At 54.2% G+C, this 25,404-nt stretch overlaps 1 long non-coding RNA gene and 3 other non-coding genes across 4 annotated transcripts; all 4 read right to left on the reverse strand.

The window, feature by feature from the left end:
• Positions 1-1,335: 1,335 nt before the first annotated feature.
• On the reverse strand, positions 1,336-15,763 carry LOC136002900 (uncharacterized). Its single transcript, XR_010608009.1, has 4 exons — positions 15,445-15,763; positions 3,332-3,554; positions 2,637-2,798; positions 1,336-2,502 (listed from the first exon to the last, which is right to left on the reverse strand). It is a non-coding gene; the product is annotated as an uncharacterized LOC136002900 (long non-coding RNA).
• On the reverse strand, positions 14,870-15,060 carry LOC136002901 (U2 spliceosomal RNA). The gene has a single exon (XR_010608010.1). It is a non-coding gene; the product is annotated as a U2 spliceosomal RNA (small nuclear RNA).
• Positions 15,764-19,538: 3,775 nt separating the features above from the next.
• On the reverse strand, positions 19,539-19,729 carry LOC136002902 (U2 spliceosomal RNA). Its single transcript, XR_010608011.1, has one exon. It is a non-coding gene; the product is annotated as a U2 spliceosomal RNA (small nuclear RNA).
• Positions 19,730-24,207: 4,478 nt separating this feature from the next.
• On the reverse strand, positions 24,208-24,398 carry LOC136002903 (U2 spliceosomal RNA). Its single transcript, XR_010608012.1, has one exon. It is a non-coding gene; the product is annotated as a U2 spliceosomal RNA (small nuclear RNA).
• Between the last annotated feature and the right edge of the window lie 1,006 nt (positions 24,399-25,404).

Raw genomic sequence — 25,404 nt, forward strand, 5'->3', positions numbered from 1 at the left:
CCTCGGAGCGCCCTCATACGCCTCATGGCTGCAGATCTCCCAGATCAACGCTCTCCTCTCACCAGGTTCTCCTCCCTCAAACACCACGAGGAACCAAGGCAACGCCAGCCCCAAGAGGAGGAGATAGAACCCAGGCATTGTGACCCCACCGCAGGGCACGGTGCCTGACCCAGGGCTGCGGTGGCACAGGGACACGTGCTGGCGACACACCGTGGGGCAGGGACCAGACACGACCAGACCAGGAGGAGTCTCTGGTAGGTCCCAGATGCAGGAGTTTTCTCCAAAAGAGAAAAATCATGTCAGGTGGCTTCACTGGAGGAGTCTGGGGCTTCCACCTGGCATCTCAGCTTCCTGTAGGAAGTGAGGTGACTCTGTGAGACCCTGGGAGGAGTCTTGGGTGGATCCTGCAGGACAGAGTTTCCACTCAGAAAGAAAAATCACCTCGGGTAGATTCATTGGAAGAGTCTGAGGCTGCCACCGAGGATCTTCTGTCCCTAAAGCAGAGGTCAAAATACTCCAGGAGATGCCTGGGAGGAGTTTTGGGCTCTCCCCAGAGAAGTGAGCTTCTAGCATGAGAGACCTGGGGGGGTCCTGAGGGACCTGGGGGGTTCAGCCTGGAGAACAGGAGGCTGAGCTGGGACCTTCTCGCTCTCTGCAACTGCCCGAAAGGAGGTTGTAGCATGGAGGGTGTTGGTCTCATCTCCCAAGTAGCAAGTGACAGGACAAGAGGAAATGGCCTCAAGTTGCACCAGAGGAGGTTGAGATTGGATATTAGGAAAAAATTCTTCCTCGAAAGGGCTGTCGGGTATTGGAACAGGCTGCCCAGGGCAGTGGTGGAGTCACCTTCTTTCTACTAGGCCAGTCTTTCAGTGTACTCTGGTAGGGGATATTTTACTCTGAAAAGGAATTCTGTTCAAGAAATAGGATACATTTCCATATTAGCTGATTCTCCAAGTGTCCAGAAAATTCATCCACAGTTATAATTTTTTTTTTAACAAATTAAAATACTGTAACAAGTTACTCCTGGGGAGATACTCACTGGATAGAAGAAGGAAGTTTTTCACTATGAGAAGGATCAGTCCTTGGAATAATCTCCCCAAGGCAGTGGTGGGTTCCCCAATATCGGACACTTCTAAGATTCAGCTGGACAGGGTGCTGGGCCAGCTTGTCTAGACCGGGCTTTGCCAAGAAAGGCTGGACTAGATGATCCTTGTGCTCCCTTCCAACCCGCTATTCTATGATTCTAAACTTCAAATAGAAATCATGTCAAACAAAACTTGAGCTTTATGTAGTTACACTTGTGTATTCCATGTGCATGTGGAACGCAAGTACCAGATGTGAGAAAGATTTTTGCATGAGACTGCAGGGTCTAAGAACCACCACAGTTAGGTAAAAACTTCTGTAGAAGCCTGTTTCACCCTATGGCAGAACAATCCTATAGCTATGCAGCAAGGACATCCAAAAATAAATACAAATGCAAGTAAAATTACAATAGAGTATGTTCTTGGAGCAAGTGAAGATTCTCTAATCTGTTGGCAACATAATTTACACACACTAAACCAGAGACAGGTAACGTAAGTTACTGTCACCCTTCACACATCGCTATGGAGAGGCCACAGAGGCCTCTCAAAATCCACCTGCAGAGATCAGAGACAGGAAATACAAAAGGCAGCTGTATTTTTTTTAGTTACTACTTATACTAGATGGCATTGTTGAGATAATACAGGCATAAAAGAATTACAACCAAATTACACTCCTTGTGTGGTGAAATCAAATTTTTTCTATAGATTAAGATTCTTGCATCCAGGTGACATAAGGGTAGAAAAACTCCACTGAAAAAAATAATAAAACATAAAACTCCCAGAATATTCCCAAATGGCAAAAGCTGTCTTTTTCAGAATAACCAAAGCATCACATAGTCAAGGTCAAACTCACTACTCTGTCACTAAAAGTTTCAAAATTTCATGGATGCATCTGAAGAGAGCACGGTCTTCAGAGTATAGTTACTGCTGTCCTTGTAAAGCTGTGACGTAGATGAGCTGATACACCTGCATTACAGCTTCCCATGACCTCTCTCTGCATCTGATTATATTTGAGTTCCTCCCCAACTATCTGTCAGGTAACAGACAGTCCTCTAAAGTTATGCTGCTTTTAAAAACAAAAAACCCCACGTCTCCCAAGATTTTTATTTTAACACGAAATTCCAGCTATAAAATACATACGCATATACCAGCATATAGTCACACAAGACAACAGAGATCAAGGTGTTAGCACGATTTTAGCAACTGGACCAATAATTCTGATCTGAGACAAAAATCAATAAACCAATAAGTAACTCTGAATGTCGAATGTTACTTATTCTGTAGTAAAGATCACCTTACAAGCTTTCCTCAAAGACTTTCGCCTTTTCACAGCCCTCTGGTGGTTCATGCTTGAACTTGTAGCTGTCATTGGGTTTCGGTGAGCTAGCATATTTTGGCAAGGGAGAATTATTCCCATTCTCTGCAAGAAGAGAGCACCTCATTACTTCAGTGTGTCACACTATTAAAAAAAAACAATAGCTATCTTTGTATGTCCCCCAAATTGAAACACACATCGTTACCAATGTTATAAAATTAAGGAACGTTTTCAGTCACCTTGAAGTTTTCATTTGCAAATAGGCTTTCTTATCTCAATCACTTTCCTCCTTTCCATTTCTCCTCATATCATTTTTCACGCTTCTCTGCAATCTCTGTTAATTCCTGGCCGCTTTCTGTTTGTAATTGCAAACCTGAATCTATGGTCTGTGCCATCACCACCTAGCCAAAAGAAACAGATAGAAATCATATTCCTTAAAAACCAGAACAAGCTTATGTGGAATTATGAAATTCTCCCAGTGTATCTCAGAAGATTTCTAGTTAAAAAGAAAAATTAGAAAAAGACAGTTAAACTTTTATGGGTGCACGCATGAAATGCTGGAAGGTTGCCCATTTTGTCTGAAATCAAAAAAATACCTGACACAAGCAACAGGACTAACCTATTTTTGCTGTTCCACCTGTTGCTGTACACTCTTGATTCTTCACCTTGTTCAGAGTACTTGAAGAATCTATTATTTAAAACTAAAAACTTGTCTGGGAAGCATATTGCTCAGTCATATCCAGCTCCAATTACAGAGCACTACATATGTGTGCACACATAGTATTTGGAACAATTCAGAAAAAAAAGATCACTTACAAAGTAAAAAACATTCTACCATTTCTCCATGGATGTGGGAAACAAAGTCCCTACATGGTCATTCACATAGCAACGGGTTAAAGTTAAGCACTGTTAAACTTTTAGAGTTACACAGTACCTTTATCTCTGGAATCAGCAAGAAGATCATCTGTAGAACATGGACTTTCTTCACTGCCTTTGTTCGAGATGGTAAGAAATGAGGCTGGAGATCCTGGCTGGGAGCAGCTGCTGTTGTTACTGCTCCTGTTTGCTCCGCCAGGCGCTCGGGTACCAACGCCGCGGGTACCGCTGCTACGCTGAGCCAGTGGAGGTGCTCGGTGCCCAGCTGGAATATCTTGAGGCTGTTAAAAATAAAAGGGATCAGATGGCTGCTCTTGTCTTGTTAGCAATTTCTTTAAATCCAGTAATGCTGAGGGGTTTTTGGGGTTTCACAAAGCTGGTTGAAGTGGAAATTTTTATCCATTACACAAGATTCCAACATAAAATAAAAAAATAAGTCAGGTTTGGAAACTAAGGACAACAGTTTTCAGGATTTCACAGAATCACAGTATTGCTCGGGTTGGAAAGGACCCTCCTGAGCTCGGCTGGTCCAAGCCCCGGGTGCAGGCAGAGTCACCGCCGCAGCCTGTCCAGGGCTGTGTCAGGTTTTCAACATCTCCACAGACAGCGATTCCACAGCCTCTCTGGGCAACTTGCTCCAGCTTTGAGCAGCCTCACATAACTAAAAAAAAACAGATTAAAAAAGTTTTTTTCTTGTGTTTGGATTATTTTTAAATTTATGCCCATTTGTTCTTGCCCTGTCATGGGGCACCAAGAGTCCAGCTCCCTCCTGCTCACTCTGCACGTCAGATATTTACACGCACCGATAAGATCCCCCTGAGCCTTCTCTTCTCCAGGCTGAACAGTCCCAGCTCCCTCAGCTTCTCTTCATATGAAAGGTGTTCCAGGCCCTTAATCATCTTTGTGGCCTATATTTCTGATACTTCATTACTAAATTTACCTCTAAAAATACCTAACAATAAAATTACAGTTAAAAATTGGCAAATTGTGCTTCAGCTGGGATGGGGCAGTTCAGCATGGGCAAAGGGAAGAAAAAGTTCCTACAAAAAGTCTCAAAACGGACCTGTTGTCTTTTCCCCTGTTTTACTGAGATTTCGTATTTTATCAGAAGATAAAATACATCACAGTAATCACAGAGGAAAAGGTTCAGATTCAAGCTTTACCTCTTTCCTGCATTTTGCTTTCCAAGGGACATTTCAACTACCTTTATTAAAGAATTACTTAGACTTCAGCAAAGCCTTTGACACTGTATGCCCCGGCATTTTCCTGGAGCAGCTGCAGCTCATGGCCTGGATGGGTGTCGGGGGTTCAACCAGGCCGAGTGCCGGGTCCTGCACTTGGGCCACAACAACCCCGCGAACGCTGCAGGCTGGGGAAGAGCGGCTGGAAAGCGCCTCGCAGAAAAGGCCCTGGGGGTGTTGGTGCCAGCGGCTGAACATGAGCCAGCGTGTGCCCAGGCGGCCAAGAGGCCACAGGATCCTGGCCGGTACCAGCGCTGGTGTGGCCAGCGGGACCAGGGCCGTGACCGGCCTGTGCTGGGAACGGGGCAGCCAAACCCGAATCCTGGGGGCAGATCTGGGCCCCTCATGCCAAGAAAGGCCTTGAGGTGCTGGAGCGAGTTGAGAGAAGGGAACGGAGCTGGTGAGGGGCTGGAGAAGGAGGTTGAGGTTGGATCTGGGGAAGAATTTCTTCCCCAAAGGGCTGTGGGGCATTGGAACAGGCTGCCCAGGGCAGTGGTGGAGTCACCGTCCCTGGAGGGGTTGGACAGACGGACATGAGGTTCTCAGGGACATGGATAGTGCCAGGGGTGGGTTAACGGTTGGACTTCATGATCCCGAGGGTCTCTTCCAAACAAAATGATTCTATAATTCTCCTGACAAGCTCCAGCTGCTTCCAACAGTCTGGGCTTTTGACAAAGTTCTAAACCAATTGCTGCAAAAAACTGAGTATTGGGATTAAACATCATAGTTGTACATTGTATAAATATTACTGAGTTTGTATGATTAATCAGTTAACAACTATTCTAAGGAGTGTAAGCTTCTGCTTTTGGCCCTGAACCAGCTCACTTAGTGTCCATTTCTGAGCCCAAACTCAGCTGCTGAGCCTGTTCTCCAGTCCCAAAAATGCAGGATTTGACCTTTATTTCTGAGCCTGAAGCCACACAAACTGTTTCTGAGCCCCAAAGCCAGCTGCATGAGTCTATTTTCAAGCCCAGGAACAGAAACTTCATCTCCTTTTCTGGCCCCTTTGCATCCCCATGTGCGATGCTGAGGGCTGGGGGAGCTCAGAAGAGATTCTGCACAACCAGAGCATGAAGTTGGACAGCGGGAAGTCAAAAACCTTTTTTTTTTCTTTTTGTCCTGGTCAGCAGATCTTTCTTACATTCTCATCCATGAAACAAATGGAAATATTAAGTAGCCAAAAGGTTACCAGAAAACCTATTTTTTAAGGTTAAAACATAGTTTTTGTATTGCCAAACAACTTATTTTTTTAAAATATTTACAATTACATAAACAGTCATAAAAGGTTTCTCTTCTTATCAAAATTGGTTTGGTCAAAGCTGATCCGTGTTAGCCACAACACAGTAAACCCCTGTGAAGGTCACACTACATGTTTATTTGCAAGCTGATAAAATATTAAGACTACAGTGACCCTGTGACACTAGAGGCAAAAAACTCCCTGCAATTAAGTGTTTATACAAGTCTTGTCAGTTACATAAACACCCTAATGCCACCGTTAAAGAAGGCAAAAGAGTACAGTGCATTCCCATCCATTACTTACCAGATTTTCTGCCAAGGGAATGAACTTACAGAAATGGAACATTTAAAAATTGACACATACAGGCCATGAACATAAAAAAACCACAGAAAATGTTTGGATTTCAAGTATTCATTGTGCACTCCTGTACACTATGAAGATTAAAAGGGGGCGAAGTTGCCTTTGCTAAATAAGTAGATGTTGTTTTTAGTCTGCCCTGAAGTATCGCTTTTAATATCGGAAAACAGCATGGACTACATGACAGATTTTCTCCCACCTTAACATCATTCAATAGCACATCCTGAGGAATAAGAGAAAATCCTTTATTTAAGGAATAACAAGTTTTACTGTAAAGGGAGACAGAGAAAGGACAGACTGACATTTAAAATCCTTCTGACACGGTCCAGGCGTGCAGCATTTCCCACTGTTCCTAGCTCACTTCTACAGACCACTTTTCTTTGAAATTCATATTCCAGAAAACTGTTTTATTGCCACTTTTTGCCTCATAATAAAAAAAGGTTTGTGGGTTTTTTGGCAGGTGACACTTTTTTGAGGTTACCTCTACAAGCACACTCACTCCTGTTTCACTGATTTCTCCTCCTCAACTGCATGATCACATAACGTGAACCAAAATACAGTGTGAAGTAACTGTCTTCATTTTGTATACAAGTCAAAAGTCAACATGAGGAAAAAAATGCTGTTCGACCTTTCCTTCCCAGTCTCTTCATGGGTTTATTTACCAATTCCATTACCAAGTCACTTGTTCTGTAGAGACTAAACAAAAAATGATAGAACTCAACCCACCATTTCCCAATTCAGGAGAAAGCCCATCCTAACAAGAAACGTGACAGTCACAGACATGCGGATGCTTCAAGGAACTTCTCGTGCTTTCGTAAGGCTTGACTCTCCACAAATCAACAGCAGAGCTTTCCAAAATTCCCATTTCGGACAGCGCTGCCCGCAGACCCCGAACTGATGGACCCCGCGGAGCACGCGGATTTTGACACACCGTGTTGTTGCTGCTCCTTACCTGCCCGGACAAGCTGTGATTACGGGTTTCTCAGCAGCATCTCTCAGGGTGTTAACGCCTCCACGAAGCGCCCGCTTTAACCTTACCCACCGAACACATCACCCTTGGCTTGAGCACAGACAAGTTCAACTACAGCATTCCTAACAGCAAGAACACTATGAGCAATTCTAGGGGCTGTAACTCCACTGCATTTAACATCTTTAAGTGCTCAGCAGATAACTAAAATCAGAGCTTCGTCAACTGGCTCTTTCTTTAATTAGTGCAATTTACATTACCCAGTGAATCAGCTGGTCTTAGCTGAGACCCAGAGGAGAAAAGCGGCTGAAGGAGAAGTAGAACAATTCACACCAGACATTTATCTATATTAGCTGTTAGTTTTCTTTCACAACTTTTACTTCGGGCCTTCTGGTTAAACAGGCTCACAGAGAGACCTGCAAGCCTAAATGCCATCTCAGGAAGCAGGCAAGAATTTACCAAACACAACATACAGACCTGATAAAGAGGTAAATCACAGCAGCTGGAGCACCTCTGAGTCTTATGGTGGATTTTTTTTGTATATCTGTTTGGTTTGTTGTTGGTTTTGTTTTAATTAGACTTGAATTCAATGAGTCTGGGGATGGAGACAAAGCACACAAGTTAGGGCTTTGCATTGCAGACACTCAGGCATAAATTCCAGAAATTATTCTTAAATAATAGATTTGCAAGGCACTGCGTAGAGCACCTTGAGCTGGGTGTCTCCTGCAGAGGGACCCTCTGCAGAAACATCTTGGACAGGTCTACCCCACAGCCCCAGCCCCTGCGCGTCCCTCGCGGCCAACTGCACAATTAGAATCCGGGCTCTCCCTGTTCTCAGGTGAATCTCCTCATTTTCGTCAGACAGGGCCATCAGTCAGTCCTGACCTGCAAGTTCCTATTTTGCACCTGCACCTGGAGAAAAAAAAGTTATTTGCAATAGCCAAAACATCCCTCTGTGTCTCGTCCCGTCAGACCTGTTCTGTTCCTTCTCTCAGCAGCTCCCCTCATCTGAAGACTCTGAGGCCTTTTTTCCTTAACAAAGCAGAAAGTTCCAGGATTCACAGCTCACAGCTGTGTTAGGCAAACTCACTCATGCTGAGCGAATGCTAGATAAGCAGCTTCTAACCAGGTTCTGTATGAAGCCGTATACTCAGTAACTTGATAAGCTAAGGCAGCCTATTCCCTAACACTCCGTTACTTATTCTGGCTTGTTGCAGCTTTGTTGGAAACTTGTATTTAAATCGTGTCTTTCAGCCAGACAATCGTAAGATGAACTGTAAGAGTAGCTTTTCTTTGCGGGCAGGAAAATACTACTGAAATATATAATTTTTTTTTCAGAATAAAATATTTTCCAAACATATTCCTTCATGAAACTATTGAAGGAAACAGATAAATTATTAGTATATAATTAGAATAGACCTGTAAGAAATGTGGATAATTATTGTGGCAAGTGCCATTGCCATTCCTAAATATTTATTTTCTAAGTGTCTCTATCAGGCCTGGCCTACTTTTTCCAGTTTTCCCTTCTTCTCTTTTGCCCCATTCATTTTGAGTCCTGTTTAAAACAAGTATATATAAAAGAAAATAAATAAAACAAGAAACCAGCCAAACAAACAAGCACACCTGGCCGAGCGTGCTGCAGCTGATGGACGGGATGTGGGAGGGTCGTACTCCACTCGTGTTGGAAAGTTAGGGGAACATTATCAGAATTTGAGATTAGATGATTTAACTAATAAATATTTGCCTCATTCCTGTTACTGGCTGGTGGTCCCCATGCTTGCTGCCTTTATTATATTTTTTTAAAAGACTCTCTAGTTTACTGGAACTGCCTGAAAAACTCACATGTAAAGGAATACGTTTGGCTTGGCAGTTGGCTTTAGTATGTTCGGGTTTTTTTGAAACATGTTGAACTATCTAGCTACTTTTGACATTTTTATCATCTTTCCCCCTTATCCCCCCATGAGATTACAGTGGGAAAAGGAGTCTCTTTGGTAAGAGTCTGAGGCGCTGCTGATCCCCAGCGCGGATGCCACAGCGCAGAGCGGTGCCCGGCTCTGCGCCGCGGGGACCAGCACGTCCCCGGGAGCGGAGCCGCGTCCGTCACACGCGCGAGGGCACAGAACCGCGTCTGACCGGGGCTCACCGAGAGCTGCAGGTGCAAAACACCAACCGAAGATCAGAACTTGGACTGACGGGACTGTGGGGGCAGAACTGTCCAAGACTGTTTCTGCTGGGGTTCCCTCTTCGGGAGGCAGCAGCTTGAGCTGCTCTACACTGTGCCTTGCAAATAAATTGTTTATTTTAGAAGAATTTCTGGAAGCCATGCCTGAGTCTCTGCTGCAGGAAACCCAGGGAAAAGGAGCTTCCCTAATGCCGAGCTGATCTCCCTCCCACACAAAGCTTCATCTCCATTTCTAGCTCTGGAATACCTCCTTTAAACCAAAGTAAAAGCTACTTCCGCATTTTTTCCTATTATGGCTGACAACAGTTTCTGCAAATCTTGTTATATTTTTTACCTTTGTAGCATCTATACAATTATTTCCACAGTCCAATTAAATTTGTTAAAAAAACCTCACAACCCTGTAGTCAGTTTTAAATTCTTGCAATTGGGCTTTCCTGTTATACGTTCCCCAAATGCCACTCAGAACAAAATACTGAAAACTAGAGATGCAGTCAATATCACTGTACTCTATAAATCACCAATTTCACTTTATTTACAGCTTTCCTCAGGCATGTTCAACAGTCTCCAGAATCAACACCTAATTGTAACCTATTAGTAACCAAAGCACAACTTTACCAGTAAAGGGGGAAGAGAAAAACAGCCAGAGTCTCTAGAAATCATGACAAGGCAACAACTAGAATAGGATTCATCATTAAATGGCAAGATTTTTTTAAAAAAAGTACACACTCGATGCTATTGTTCTTCAACATCTGTACTGCACCGTGTCCTGCCCAGCGCTGGGGCGCTGACAAGCCCGAGTCTTCGGGCAGGGAGGAACCCAGGCCTCTGGTACACTCACACCAACGCTCCTGCAGAAAGTGTCCCTACCCAGACAGGGATTAAAATGAAATCAGGTGCTTCGCTTAAAGTAGTAATGACCAAAAAAAAAAAAAATTAAATGCTTGAAGGGAATTTTTACTTAATGCCAGGTGCATCTGTGAGCTGTGCGAGAGACTCATCACTTCCCCCGAAGCTGCGGTTTATTTAACCTCTGCAGCCTGTCTCAATTCACGCCATTCCCTGCGCTGCCCCAGTTTCCCTCTGCCCAACCCGAGCTGCCAGCCCCGCTGTTCCCCTTTAAACACTCTCTAACCGCACAGCTGCTCTTTGCTCAGCAGCCTCACCCTCGCTGCGGCCCGTCTGCACCCCCGGAAGCCACGGTGTCTCCCGCAAACGCGCCCGGGGCCACGAGCTTCCGCTGCCGACCGCCTGCTCCCCGCACGCGCTCGAACCGCTGACTGCGCCCGGCAGCCAATCAGCGCTGAGCTCCCGCCCGTCCCGCCCGGCGGGCGGCGTAGCCGGCCAATGACAAACGGCGTAAGCGCGGCGGGGGCGGGGCCGTCCGCGGCGGGGACCAATGGGCGGGCGGCGCGCGGCGGGCGCCAGCCGAGGGGCGGGTTTGGAGGCGGCGGGAGGGGGCGCGGGGCGCAGGGCGCGGCGGGCGGGGACCGGGCGCTGCGGTGTCCCGTGGTGACGCGCCGTGTCTGTAGGGGCTGGGGGTCCCGGGGGGTTGGGGTCCCGTGGTGACGCTGTGTCCCCTCCCCGCCCCCAGGATGGCGCAGAAGGAGAACGCGGACCCCGGCATGTCCAGCCTGCCCGAGGTGACACCCCCTGCCCCGCGACGTTCCCTTGCCAGGGTGTCCCCCCCGGGGGCACTCGGGGTGACGCTGCCCTTTCTGGAGTGTCCCCGTCCCCGGGATGGGGGGTCTCGGAGTGCCCCAAACCCCTCCGGGGGGGCCGTCCTTGGGAGGGGGTCTCGGGGTGTCCCCTGGGCCCCATCCCTGGGGCACCCTCGGGGCAGGTCCCGTCCGCTCTGGGGCCGCGCTGACCCCTGGGGGTGGCGTCGTCCCAGGAGAGTGCGCTCAGGCACCCCCGGGCCCCTTTTGGGGGGTGTCCTGTCCCTGGGGAGGCTGCTGGGGTCCCCCACCCCCGCAGGCGTGTCTTGGGGTGACCCCGCCTCCCTGGCCGGGCCGCAGGTTCGCCGCGAGGAGCCGCCCACCCCGGAGCACCGGCCGGGTACGGGGAGGGAGGGTCCCGGGGGGCACAGCCCCATGGGGAGGAGTTGGGGCGCCCCGGACGCCTGGGTCCCTTCGTGGGGGCGCGGATGTTACTTGGGGGTCCCTGGATGCCTGTGTCCCCCGGAAAGGTCCTCGGGGGCCCCCAGGGTGTGTGGGGGGGGTTCCCGCAGCTGAGCCCTCCCCACCCAGGAGCCGAGCCCCTGCAGCCCATTGCCCTGCTGGCCTCTCCCCTGCCCCAGTGAGTGACGGTGGGGGCAGAGCTGGGGGGTCTGGGGGTAACAGGAACCCCTGGGGTGATGTGGGAAACTAGAGACCCTGGAGTGATGGGGAGGGGGTGCCAGGGACCCTGGGGAGGTCAAACCTCCAATCCTGGGGGCAGTTTGGGGCCCCTCACGCCAAGAAAGGCCTTGAGGTGCTGGAGCGAGTTGAGAGAAGGGAACGGAGCTGGGGAAGGGGCTGGAGCACAAGTGCGATGGGAGCGGCTGAGGGAGCTGGGGGTTCAGCTGGAGAACAGGAGCTGAGGGGAGACCTTCTGATCTCTGACCTGCCTGAAAGGAGCTTGGAGCCGGGGCGGGGGGGGGGGGGGGGGGGTCGGGCTCCGCTCCCCAGGAACAAGCGCCAGGAGCAGAGGAAACGGCCTCGAGTTGCGCCAGGGGAGGTTGAGGTTGGATCTGGGGACCAATTTCTTCCCCAAAGGGCTGTCGGGCGTTGGAACAGGCTGCCCAGGGCAGTGCTGGAGTCACCGTCCCTGGAGGAGCGTAAAAGGTGTTTAGACAAGTTCCTTAGGGACATGGTTTAGTGCTAGAGTTACGTTAGGTTATGGCTGGACTCGATGATCCTCAGGGTCTCTTCCAACCGAAATGATTCTATGATTCAAGATCTTCTAAACCGGCCACCAGCCTGCTTAGGGTCCCCCCAGCTTCCAACTTTCCTTACACTTAACAGGCACGTGCTTTGTTCCATCTTCCAGCAGCAAAAACACACACGGTCTCAGACCCAGAGCACAACCTCGGGATGCCCACGCACACTTTGTTGTTCTGATGAGGAGCCACGGGCATCCCCGCGAGTACGGCTGCACGCAGCAGAGCAGGCGTGGATTTAACCCCGAGCGAGAGGCCGGCTGCCCACGGGCAGAATGAACTCACCTCCGTGCTGCCCAGAGCTCCTGCTGGGGACAGCCCTGCCTGCACCGGCCGCTCCGCAGCTGTGCCGGGAGCACAGCCCGGTCCTCGGGGGCTGCCACGAACAGACACCCCAGCTCGTTGCAGCTCCTGCTCATTGCAGCCGCAGGTGATTTTGCTCTGGCCGATGCACACTCGAGGCAGCACACAGCCCCTCTCACTCCAGCTCCTGCTCACTGCAGTGCTGGCTGACTGAAGCTCCAGTTCCTTCAGCTCCTTCTCCTGACAAGCTCCAGCTGTTCCTACAGTTCCTACAAGGTTGTAAACCAATTGCTGTGAAAAGCCGAGTGTTAGGATTAAACACCATAGTTATACATTGTATAAATACTACTGAGTTTGTATGATCAGTTAACTATTCCAAGCTGTGTACAAAGACAAAAAATCTTTTAGGAACCTCTAGCCATCATGTGACAAGACTAGGCCTAACGTAGCAAGACTAGGCCTAATGTAACAGAAACCTAACAAAGAAACAACAGCTCTGCAGAGACTGGACTTGAGGCAAAGCGGGGTGTCCTTGGCTTGCAAGCTGGGAAAGTGGAATATTCCACTAAATGAAGAAAGAGCTACAAGACTCGCACTGAGTAGCAGCACAAAATGACAGTATGCTTGTTCAAGAAATCAGGTTAAGAAGCCGACACTGGGGCGAGAGGGGGGGGCACCAGGCTGTGAAGACAACGGGGACATTAGAGACCCCTGATGAACACTCTGGAATACCAAAGATGAACTTCCGGCAAGGGGCGGGTCTATGTAAATAATTTATGTTTAATGCATTATCTAATTAGTATAAACAGATGAATACGCAACAGGTATAGGTAATAAATGCCAAGAAGTGCAAATCATGCGCACACTCGATCAGAGGAACGATCCTCTGAGTGTCCAGCACCCTGCAATAAAAGCGCTGCCTCTTAACACTTTCAAAGCAGTGTTAAGGGATCTTTTTGCCAGCTTTTCAGTATCAGCACGTCGGCCTCCTGAACTCTGGCGTCGGACACCACCGGACCCCCACCTCTGGGAGGTCCATGCCCCTGCCCAGTCCCTGCTCTCCCCTGCAGCGCCCACTGCCCTCCCACCCCCTACAAAACCAGCCAAACCGGCTTTGGCTTTTGGCCCAAACCAGCTCCCCTAGTGCCCATTTCTGAGCCCAACCCCAGCTGCTGAGCCTGTTCTCCAGTCCCAAAAACGCAAGATTTGACCTCTATTCCTGAGCCTGAGGCCGCACAACTCCATCTGTTTCTGAGCCCCAAAATCCACTGCCTAAGACTGTTTGCAAGCCCCAGGAACAGAAATCTCCGTCTCCGTTTCTGGCCCCCAGCAGCTGCTTTCTGGCCCCTTGCACCCCCGCGTGCGATGCTGAGGGCTGGGGGGAGCTCAGCCCCGCCCCCAGCCCCGCACCCCCGGGCCCCACACGCAGTTTGGGGAGCGCTGGGAGCTGCGGAGCGCCCGGCCCCGTCCTGCGGGCAGCACCAGCACAGGCGGGGCAGCGCTTCTTCATTGCCGGGGATGGGACGAGGCCGCCCCTGCTCGCCCCGGCCGGACACGGGCTCGGCCCCAAACCCCCCGCGCCCGGGGCAGCGCTGTCCCGAGGCCGCTCCACCCCAGGGGTCGCTCGGCTCGGGGCTCGGCCGCGCCCGCAGCAGCCTGGAGCGCGGGGACCCACCGCACATCGCGGAGCCGGAGCTGCAGTTCCGCCCTTTGGCCGAACGGCAGCAGGGAAAACGGAACAACATAGAAACAAACACCGAGGAGGGACGGAAATGAAAACAATTGCAAAGCCCAAATTCCCGATGAGAACAACAGCGGCGGGACTGGGGTGCAGAGAATTGCGGGGGGAGACAACGGGCGGTTTGAGGGGTGCAGGCGGCGCCACAGGGGTCCGCAGGCAGAGCGGCTATGGGGGGGCGGTGCAGAATATGGGGGCTGGAGGGGAGAGAGGAGGGAGCGAGGACCCGAGAGCGGAGGGCAAAGGACGGGGGAGTGTCACGGGGGAAAGAACGCGCGCGGGGCACATTCGGAGAGAAACCGCTTGGGGAGGGAAGGAGACGCAGAGGGGGACGGGAGACGGACACGGACACGCGAGGGTGATGTGGAAATAACAAGGTGCACGGGCGGCCGCGGGCGGGGGTGATCCGCGCTGGAGGGTCCGCCCGAGACCACCCACAGCAGACGAGTCACCGGGACAGCCCGCAGCGGAGAACCCGCTCTGGAGACCCGGCCTACGCCAGGAAACCCGCACCGGATCAGCCCCGACAATGCCCCTCCGACGGGCCAAAGAACGCCAGACACACCACACGCTCCACTCCACGCACAACGCCCGCGAGCCCCGCACCCGGCGCCCCTTCGCTCTGTCTTCAACCACGAAAGGATCCCCACCGGGGTGGGGTGCACCGTTCCCGGAGGCACTGCAATACCGGGACGATGCGTGGAGCGGAGGGAGCAAGCTCCGGATCCAACTCCCAGGCCCAAAAATCCGTTTAATATAAAGTCCTCTCATCGAGGACGTATCAGATATTAAACTGATAAGAACAGATACTACACTTGATCTTAGCCAAAAGGCCGAGAAGCGATGCCCCACCCCCTCCGCCGCACCGCCCCATCCTCTTCCAGACCCTCCGACCTCGCGGTCACTCCCGCCGCGCCGCGCCGCACCCACGCCCGAGCGCCTTTCCCGCTCTACTCCCCTCACTCTCGCCCACGGTTCCACCGGGGTCCGCGGGCACCGACTCTCGCCGCGCCCGGAGACGCCCCGCGACGAGCCTCCCAGCGGCCCCTTCGGCCTCTCGGGTACGCGATTGGTGTATGCCCGCCTCTAATTTGCATTCTCCCCGCCCCTCGTCACGCCGGCCCTCGTCCCCGCGCGCCCCGCCCCTTGTTTCCTGTCCGCGATCTGATTGGCACGATCCGCATCCAGATTTGCATTCGCCCCGCCCACTCACCTCTCCGCCCACTCACCTCTCCGCCCACACCCCGAGCCGATTTGCGTACTCGGCGCGGCTTTTGCTTCTGTTCTATTTCTGCCCAACCTCTTCTATTGCTATTTCTCCTGTTTCTAGCTCTAGTTTTATTTTTCTCCGTATTTTTCTTTTTCTTTCCTATTTCTCTTTCCCGGCGGCCCGTTCGACCGCTGCTCTCCTGATTTCTACGTCCCGCCCTTAGTGCGGCGCGGCGCGCGGTCGCGGAGCCCAATGCGCACGCGCAGCTCTGCTGGCGCAGTGCTGCGATTTCGCCAGCAGGCGGCAGCAGTGAGCAGCCGGCGGGAATGCTTGGGTGCCTGTTTTCCCCAAAATTGTTCTTTTTAATTTTATTCCCCCACCCCTTCCCGCCCTCCCGCCGTTGCGGACCCAGATTCAGGGTGTCCGGGACGTTTTTGTGCCGTGGCGACGCCTCCCGCTCCGTGCCTGCGGCCCCACAGGGTAAACTCCCTACTTAGGGGAGCCGGCCCCAAATTGCGGTGGGAAAAGGGGGAAATGGAGAAGCGGGAGAGAGGCAGCTGTTGGAAGTGCTTTTATATCTTTATTTCTTCAGAAATATATCAAGCGCGATTGACTTTTTAAATCCTTTCTATACACAGGGGGCTTTGAGGCCAATTGTCTGAGGTTCAACCAGGCCGAGTTGCCGGGTCCTGCACTTGGGCCACAACAACCCCGCGAACGCTGCAGGCTGGGGAAGAGCGGCTGGAAAGCGCCTCGCAGAAAAGGCCCTGGGGGTGTTGGTGCCAGCGGCTGAACATGAGCCAGCGTGTGCCCAGGCGGCCAAGAGGCCACCAGCATCCTGGCTTGTATCAAGAATAGTGTGGCCAGCAGGACTAGAGAAGTGATTGTGCCGCTGTGCTGGGCACTGGGGAGGTCAAACCTCCAATCCTGGGGGCAGTTTGGGGCCCCTCACGCCAAGAAAGGCCTTGAGGTGCTGGAGCGAGTTGAGAGAAGGGAACGGAGCTGGGGAAGGGGCTGGAGCACAAGTGCGATGGGAGCGGCTGAGGGAGCTGGGGGTTCAGCTGGAGAACAGGAGCTGAGGGGAGACCTTCTGATCTCTGACCTGCCTGAAAGGAGCTTGGAGCCGGGGCGGGGGGGGGGGGGGGGGGGTCGGGCTCCGCTCCCCAGGAACAAGCGCCAGGAGCAGAGGAAACGGCCTCGAGTTGCGCCAGGGGAGGTTGAGGTTGGATCTGGGGACCAATTTCTTCCCCAAAGGGCTGTCGGGCGTTGGAACAGGCTGCCCAGGGCAGTGCTGGAGTCACCGTCCCTGGAGGAGCGTAAAAGGTGTTTAGACAAGTTCCTTAGGGACATGGTTTAGTGCTAGAGTTACGTTAGGTTATGGCTGGACTCGATGATCCTCAGGGTCTCTTCCAACCGAAATGATTCTATGATTCAAGACCTTCTAAACCGGCCACCAGCCTGCTTAGGGTCCCCCCAGCTTCCAACTTTCCTTACACTTAACAGGCACGTGCTTTGTTCCATCTTCCAGCAGCAAAAACACACACGGTCTCAGACCCAGAGCACAACCTCGGGATGCCCACGCACACTTTGTTGTTCTGATGAGGAGCCACGGGCATCCCCGCGAGTACGGCTGCACGCAGCAGAGCAGGCGTGGATTTAACCCCGAGCGAGAGGCCGGCTGCCCACGGGCAGAATGAACTCACCTCCGTGCTGCCCAGAGCTCCTGCTGGGGACAGCCCTGCCTGCACCGGCCGCTCCGCAGCTGTGCCGGGAGCACAGCCCGGTCCTCGGGGGCTGCCACGAACAGACACCCCAGCTCGTTGCAGCTCCTGCTCATTGCAGCCGCAGGTGATTTTGCTCTGGCCGATGCACACTCGAGGCAGCACACAGCCCCTCTCACTCCAGCTCCTGCTCACTGCAGTGCTGGCTGACTGAAGCTCCAGTTCCTTCAGCTCCTTCTCCTGACAAGCTCCAGCTGTTCCTACAGTTCCTACAAGGTTGTAAACCAATTGCTGTGAAAAGCCGAGTGTTAGGATTAAACACCATAGTTATACATTGTATAAATACTACTGAGTTTGTATGATCAGTTAACTATTCCAAGCTGTGTACAAAGACAAAAAATCTTTTAGGAACCTCTAGCCATCATGTGACAAGACTAGGCCTAACGTAGCAAGACTAGGCCTAATGTAACAGAAACCTAACAAAGAAACAACAGCTCTGCAGAGACTGGACTTGAGGCAAAGCGGGGTGTCCTTGGCTTGCAAGCTGGGAAAGTGGAATATTCCACTAAATGAAGAAAGAGCTACAAGACTCGCACTGAGTAGCAGCACAAAATGACAGTATGCTTGTTCAAGAAATCAGGTTAAGAAGCCGACACTGGGGCGAGAGGGGGGGGCACCAGGCTGTGAAGACAACGGGGACATTAGAGACCCCTGATGAACACTCTGGAATACCAAAGATGAACTTCCGGCAAGGGGCGGGTCTATGTAAATAATTTATGTTTAATGCATTATCTAATTAGTATAAACAGATGAATACGCAACAGGTATAGGTAATAAATGCCAAGAAGTGCAAATCATGCGCACACTCGATCAGAGGAACGATCCTCTGAGTGTCCAGCACCCTGCAATAAAAGCGCTGCCTCTTAACACTTTCAAAGCAGTGTTAAGGGATCTTTTTGCCAGCTTTTCAGTATCAGCACGTCGGCCTCCTGAACTCTGGCGTCGGACACCACCGGACCCCCACCTCTGGGAGGTCCATGCCCCTGCCCAGTCCCTGCTCTCCCCTGCAGCGCCCACTGCCCTCCCACCCCCTACAAAACCAGCCAAACCGGCTTTGGCTTTTGGCCCAAACCAGCTCCCCTAGTGCCCATTTCTGAGCCCAACCCCAGCTGCTGAGCCTGTTCTCCAGTCCCAAAAACGCAAGATTTGACCTCTATTCCTGAGCCTGAGGCCGCACAACTCCATCTGTTTCTGAGCCCCAAAATCCACTGCCTAAGACTGTTTGCAAGCCCCAGGAACAGAAATCTCCGTCTCCGTTTCTGGCCCCCAGCAGCTGCTTTCTGGCCCCTTGCACCCCCGCGTGCGATGCTGAGGGCTGGGGGGAGCTCAGCCCCGCCCCCAGCCCCGCACCCCCGGGCCCCACACGCAGTTTGGGGAGCGCTGGGAGCTGCGGAGCGCCCGGCCCCGTCCTGCGGGCAGCACCAGCACAGGCGGGGCAGCGCTTCTTCATTGCCGGGGATGGGACGAGGCCGCCCCTGCTCGCCCCGGCCGGACACGGGCTCGGCCCCAAACCCCCCGCGCCCGGGGCAGCGCTGTCCCGAGGCCGCTCCACCCCAGGGGTCGCTCGGCTCGGGGCTCGGCCGCGCCCGCAGCAGCCTGGAGCGCGGGGACCCACCGCACATCGCGGAGCCGGAGCTGCAGTTCCGCCCTTTGGCCGAACGGCAGCAGGGAAAACGGAACAACATAGAAACAAACACCGAGGAGGGACGGAAATGAAAACAATTGCAAAGCCCAAATTCCCGATGAGAACAACAGCGGCGGGACTGGGGTGCAGAGAATTGCGGGGGGAGACAACGGGCGGTTTGAGGGGTGCAGGCGGCGCCACAGGGGTCCGCAGGCAGAGCGGCTATGGGGGGGCGGTGCAGAATATGGGGGCTGGAGGGGAGAGAGGAGGGAGCGAGGACCCGAGAGCGGAGGGCAAAGGACGGGGGAGTGTCACGGGGGAAAGAACGCGCGCGGGGCACATTCGGAGAGAAACCGCTTGGGGAGGGAAGGAGACGCAGAGGGGGACGGGAGACGGACACGGACACGCGAGGGTGATGTGGAAATAACAAGGTGCACGGGCGGCCGCGGGCGGGGGTGATCCGCGCTGGAGGGTCCGCCCGGGACCACCCACAGCAGACGAGTCACCGGGACAGCCCGCAGCGGAGAACCCGCTCTGGAGACCCGGCCTACGCCAGGAAACCCGCACCGGATCAGCCCCGACAATGCCCCTCCGACGGGCCAAAGAACGCCAGACACACCACACGCTCCACTCCACGCACAACGCCCGCGAGCCCCGCACCCGGCGCCCCTTCGCTCTGTCTTCAACCACGAAAGGATCCCCACCGGGGTGGGGTGCACCGTTCCCGGAGGCACTGCAATACCGGGACGATGCGTGGAGCGGAGGGAGCAAGCTCCGGATCCAACTCCCAGGCCCAAAAATCCGTTTAATATAAAGTCCTCTCATCGAGGACGTATCAGATATTAAACTGATAAGAACAGATACTACACTTGATCTTAGCCAAAAGGCCGAGAAGCGATGCCCCACCCCCTCCGCCGCACCGCCCCATCCTCTTCCAGACCCTCCGACCTCGCGGTCACTCCCGCCGCGCCGCGCCGCACCCACGCCCGAGCGCCTTTCCCGCTCTACTCCCCTCACTCTCGCCCACGGTTCCACCGGGGTCCGCGGGCACCGACTCTCGCCGCGCCCGGAGACGCCCCGCGACGAGCCTCCCAGCGGCCCCTTCGGCCTCTCGGGTACGCGATTGGTGTATGCCCGCCTCTAATTTGCATTCTCCCCGCCCCTCGTCACGCCGGCCCTCGTCCCCGCGCGCCCCGCCCCTTGTTTCCTGTCCGCGATCTGATTGGCACGATCCGCATCCAGATTTGCATTCGCCCCGCCCACTCACCTCTCCGCCCACTCACCTCTCCGCCCACACCCCGAGCCGATTTGCGTACTCGGCGCGGCTTTTGCTTCTGTTCTATTTCTGCCCAACCTCTTCTATTGCTATTTCTCCTGTTTCTAGCTCTAGTTTTATTTTTCTCCGTATTTTTCTTTTTCTTTCCTATTTCTCTTTCCCGGCGGCCCGTTCGACCGCTGCTCTCCTGATTTCTACGTCCCGCCCTTAGTGCGGCGCGGCGCGCGGTCGCGGAGCCCAATGCGCACGCGCAGCTCTGCTGGCGCAGTGCTGCGATTTCGCCAGCAGGCGGCAGCAGTGAGCAGCCGGCGGGAATGCTTGGGTGCCTGTTTTCCCCAAAATTGTTCTTTTTAATTTTATTCCCCCACCCCTTCCCGCCCTCCCGCCGTTGCGGACCCAGATTCAGGGTGTCCGGGACGTTTTTGTGCCGTGGCGACGCCTCCCGCTCCGTGCCTGCGGCCCCACAGGGTAAACTCCCTACTTAGGGGAGCCGGCCCCAAATTGCGGTGGGAAAAGGGGGAAATGGAGAAGCGGGAGAGAGGCAGCTGTTGGAAGTGCTTTTATATCTTTATTTCTTCAGAAATATATCAAGCGCGATTGACTTTTTAAATCCTTTCTATACACAGGGGGCTTTGAGGCCAATTGTCTGAGGTTCAACCAGGCCGAGTTGCCGGGTCCTGCACTTGGGCCACAACAACCCCGCGAACGCTGCAGGCTGGGGAAGAGCGGCTGGAAAGCGCCTCGCAGAAAAGGCCCTGGGGGTGTTGGTGCCAGCGGCTGAACATGAGCCAGCGTGTGCCCAGGCGGCCAAGAGGCCACCAGCATCCTGGCTTGTATCAAGAATAGTGTGGCCAGCAGGACTAGAGAAGTGATTGTGCCGCTGTGCTGGGCACTGGGGAGGTCAAACCTCCAATCCTGGGGGCAGTTTGGGGCCCCTCACGCCAAGAAAGGCCTTGAGGTGCTGGAGCGAGTTGAGAGAAGGGAACGGAGCTGGGGAAGGGGCTGGAGCACAAGTGCGATGGGAGCGGCTGAGGGAGCTGGGGGTTCAGCTGGAGAACAGGAGCTGAGGGGAGACCTTCTGATCTCTGACCTGCCTGAAAGGAGCTTGGAGCCGGGGCGGGGGGGGGGGGGGGGGGGTCGGGCTCCGCTCCCCAGGAACAAGCGCCAGGAGCAGAGGAAACGGCCTCGAGTTGCGCCAGGGGAGGTTGAGGTTGGATCTGGGGACCAATTTCTTCCCCAAAGGGCTGTCGGGCGTTGGAACAGGCTGCCCAGGGCAGTGCTGGAGTCACCGTCCCTGGAGGAGCGTAAAAGGTGTTTAGACAAGTTCCTTAGGGACATGGTTTAGTGCTAGAGTTACGTTAGGTTATGGCTGGACTCGATGATCCTCAGGGTCTCTTCCAACCGAAATGATTCTATGATTCAAGACCTTCTAAACCGGCCACCAGCCTGCTTAGGGTCCCCCCAGCTTCCAACTTTCCTTACACTTAACAGGCACGTGCTTTGTTCCATCTTCCAGCAGCAAAAACACACACGGTCTCAGACCCAGAGCACAACCTCGGGATGCCCACGCACACTTTGTTGTTCTGATGAGGAGCCACGGGCATCCCCGCGAGTACGGCTGCACGCAGCAGAGCAGGCGTGGATTTAACCCCGAGCGAGAGGCCGGCTGCCCACGGGCAGAATGAACTCACCTCCGTGCTGCCCAGAGCTCCTGCTGGGGACAGCCCTGCCTGCACCGGCCGCTCCGCAGCTGTGCCGGGAGCACAGCCCGGTCCTCGGGGGCTGCCACGAACAGACACCCCAGCTCGTTGCAGCTCCTGCTCATTGCAGCCGCAGGTGATTTTGCTCTGGCCGATGCACACTCGAGGCAGCACACAGCCCCTCTCACTCCAGCTCCTGCTCACTGCAGTGCTGGCTGACTGAAGCTCCAGTTCCTTCAGCTCCTTCTCCTGACAAGCTCCAGCTGTTCCTACAGTTCCTACAAGGTTGTAAACCAATTGCTGTGAAAAGCCGAGTGTTAGGATTAAACACCATAGTTATACATTGTATAAATACTACTGAGTTTGTATGATCAGTTAACTATTCCAAGCTGTGTACAAAGACAAAAAATCTTTTAGGAACCTCTAGCCATCATGTGACAAGACTAGGCCTAACGTAGCAAGACTAGGCCTAATGTAACAGAAACCTAACAAAGAAACAACAGCTCTGCAGAGACTGGACTTGAGGCAAAGCGGGGTGTCCTTGGCTTGCAAGCTGGGAAAGTGGAATATTCCACTAAATGAAGAAAGAGCTACAAGACTCGCACTGAGTAGCAGCACAAAATGACAGTATGCTTGTTCAAGAAATCAGGTTAAGAAGCCGACACTGGGGCGAGAGGGGGGGGCACCAGGCTGTGAAGACAACGGGGACATTAGAGACCCCTGATGAACACTCTGGAATACCAAAGATGAACTTCCGGCAAGGGGCGGGTCTATGTAAATAATTTATGTTTAATGCATTATCTAATTAGTATAAACAGATGAATACGCAACAGGTATAGGTAATAAATGCCAAGAAGTGCAAATCATGCGCACACTCGATCAGAGGAACGATCCTCTGAGTGTCCAGCACCCTGCAATAAAAGCGCTGCCTCTTAACACTTTCAAAGCAGTGTTAAGGGATCTTTTTGCCAGCTTTTCAGTATCAGCACGTCGGCCTCCTGAACTCTGGCGTCGGACACCACCGGACCCCCACCTCTGGGAGGTCCATGCCCCTGCCCAGTCCCTGCTCTCCCCTGCAGCGCCCACTGCCCTCCCACCCCCTACAAAACCAGCCAAACCGGCTTTGGCTTTTGGCCCAAACCAGCTCCCCTAGTGCCCATTTCTGAGCCCAACCCCAGCTGCTGAGCCTGTTCTCCAGTCCCAAAAACGCAAGATTTGACCTCTATTCCTGAGCCTGAGGCCGCACAACTCCATCTGTTTCTGAGCCCCAAAATCCACTGCCTAAGACTGTTTGCAAGCCCCAGGAACAGAAATCTCCGTCTCCGTTTCTGGCCCCCAGCAGCTGCTTTCTGGCCCCTTGCACCCCCGCGTGCGATGCTGAGGGCTGGGGGGAGCTCAGCCCCGCCCCCAGCCCCGCACCCCCGGGCCCCACACGCAGTTTGGGGAGCGCTGGGAGCTGCGGAGCGCCCGGCCCCGTCCTGCGGGCAGCACCAGCACAGGCGGGGCAGCGCTTCTTCATTGCCGGGGATGGGACGAGGCCGCCCCTGCTCGCCCCGGCCGGACACGGGCTCGGCCCCAAACCCCCCGCGCCCGGGGCAGCGCTGTCCCGAGGCCGCTCCACCCCAGGGGTCGCTCGGCTCGGGGCTCGGCCGCGCCCGCAGCAGCCTGGAGCGCGGGGACCCACCGCACATCGCGGAGCCGGAGCTGCAGTTCCGCCCTTTGGCCGAACGGCAGCAGGGAAAACGGAACAACATAGAAACAAACACCGAGGAGGGACGGAAATGAAAACAATTGCAAAGCCCAAATTCCCGATGAGAACAACAGCGGCGGGACTGGGGTGCAGAGAATTGCGGGGGGAGACAACGGGCGGTTTGAGGGGTGCAGGCGGCGCCACAGGGGTCCGCAGGCAGAGCGGCTATGGGGGGGCGGTGCAGAATATGGGGGCTGGAGGGGAGAGAGGAGGGAGCGAGGACCCGAGAGCGGAGGGCAAAGGACGGGGGAGTGTCACGGGGGAAAGAACGCGCGCGGGGCACATTCGGAGAGAAACCGCTTGGGGAGGGAAGGAGACGCAGAGGGGGACGGGAGACGGACACGGACACGCGAGGGTGATGTGGAAATAACAAGGTGCACGGGCGGCCGCGGGCGGGGGTGATCCGCGCTGGAGGGTCCGCCCGGGACCACCCACAGCAGACGAGTCACCGGGACAGCCCGCAGCGGAGAACCCGCTCTGGAGACCCGGCCTACGCCAGGAAACCCGCACCGGATCAGCCCCGACAATGCCCCTCCGACGGGCCAAAGAACGCCAGACACACCACACGCTCCACTCCACGCACAACGCCCGCGAGCCCCGCACCCGGCGCCCCTTCGCTCTGTCTTCAACCACGAAAGGATCCCCACCGGGGTGGGGTGCACCGTTCCCGGAGGCACTGCAATACCGGGACGATGCGTGGAGCGGAGGGAGCAAGCTCCGGATCCGACTCCCAGGCCCAAAAATCCGTTTAATATAAAGTCCTCTCATCGAGGACGTATCAGATATTAAACTGATAAGAACAGATACTACACTTGATCTTAGCCAAAAGGCCGAGAAGCGATGCCCCACCCCCTCCGCCGCACCGCCCCATCCTCTTCCAGACCCTCCGACCTCGCGGTCACTCCCGCCGCGCCGCGCCGCACCCACGCCCGAGCGCCTTTCCCGCTCTACTCCCCTCACTCTCGCCCACGGTTCCACCGGGGTCCGCGGGCACCGACTCTCGCCGCGCCCGGAGACGCCCCGCGACGAGCCTCCCAGCGGCCCCTTCGGCCTCTCGGGTACGCGATTGGTGTATGCCTGCCTCTAATTTGCATTCTCCCCGCCCCTCGTCACGCCGGCCCTCGTCCCCGCGCGCCCCGCCCCTTGTTTCCTGTCCGCGATCTGATTGGCACGATCCGCATCCAGATTTGCATTCGCCCCGCCCACTCACCTCTCCGCCCACACCCCGAGCCGATTTGCGTACTCGGCGCGGCTTTTGCTTCTGTTCTATTTCTGCCCAACCTCTTCTATTGCTATTTCTCCTGTGTCTAGCTCTAGTTTTATTTTTCTCCGTATTTTTCTTTTTCTTTCCTATTTCTCTTTCCCGGCGGCCCGTTCGACCGCTGCTCTCCTGATTTCTACGTCCCGCCCTTAGTGCGGCGCGGCGCGCGGTCGCGGAGCCCAATGCGCACGCGCAGCTCTGCTGGCGCAGTGCTGCGATTTCGCCAGCAGGCGGCAGCAGTGAGCAGCCGGCGGGAATGCTTGGGTGCCTGTTTTCCCCAAAATTGTTCTTTTTAATTTTATTCCCCCACCCCTTCCCGCCCTCCCGCCGTTGCGGACCCAGATTCAGGGTGTCCGGGACGTTTTTGTGCCGTGGCGACGCCTCCCGCTCCGTGCCTGCGGCCCCACAGGGTAAACTCCCTACTTAGGGGAGCCGGCCCCAAATTGCGGTGGGAAAAGGGGGAAATGGAGAAGCGGGAGAGAGGCAGCTGTTGGAAGTGCTTTTATATCTTTATTTCTTCAGAAATATATCAAGCGCGATTGACTTTTTAAATCCTTTCTATACACAGGGGGCTTTGAGGCCAATTG

This window comes from Caloenas nicobarica, unplaced genomic scaffold, assembly GCF_036013445.1.
Source record: "Caloenas nicobarica isolate bCalNic1 unplaced genomic scaffold, bCalNic1.hap1 Scaffold_719, whole genome shotgun sequence".
Lineage (NCBI taxonomy): Eukaryota > Metazoa > Chordata > Aves > Columbiformes > Columbidae > Caloenas > Caloenas nicobarica.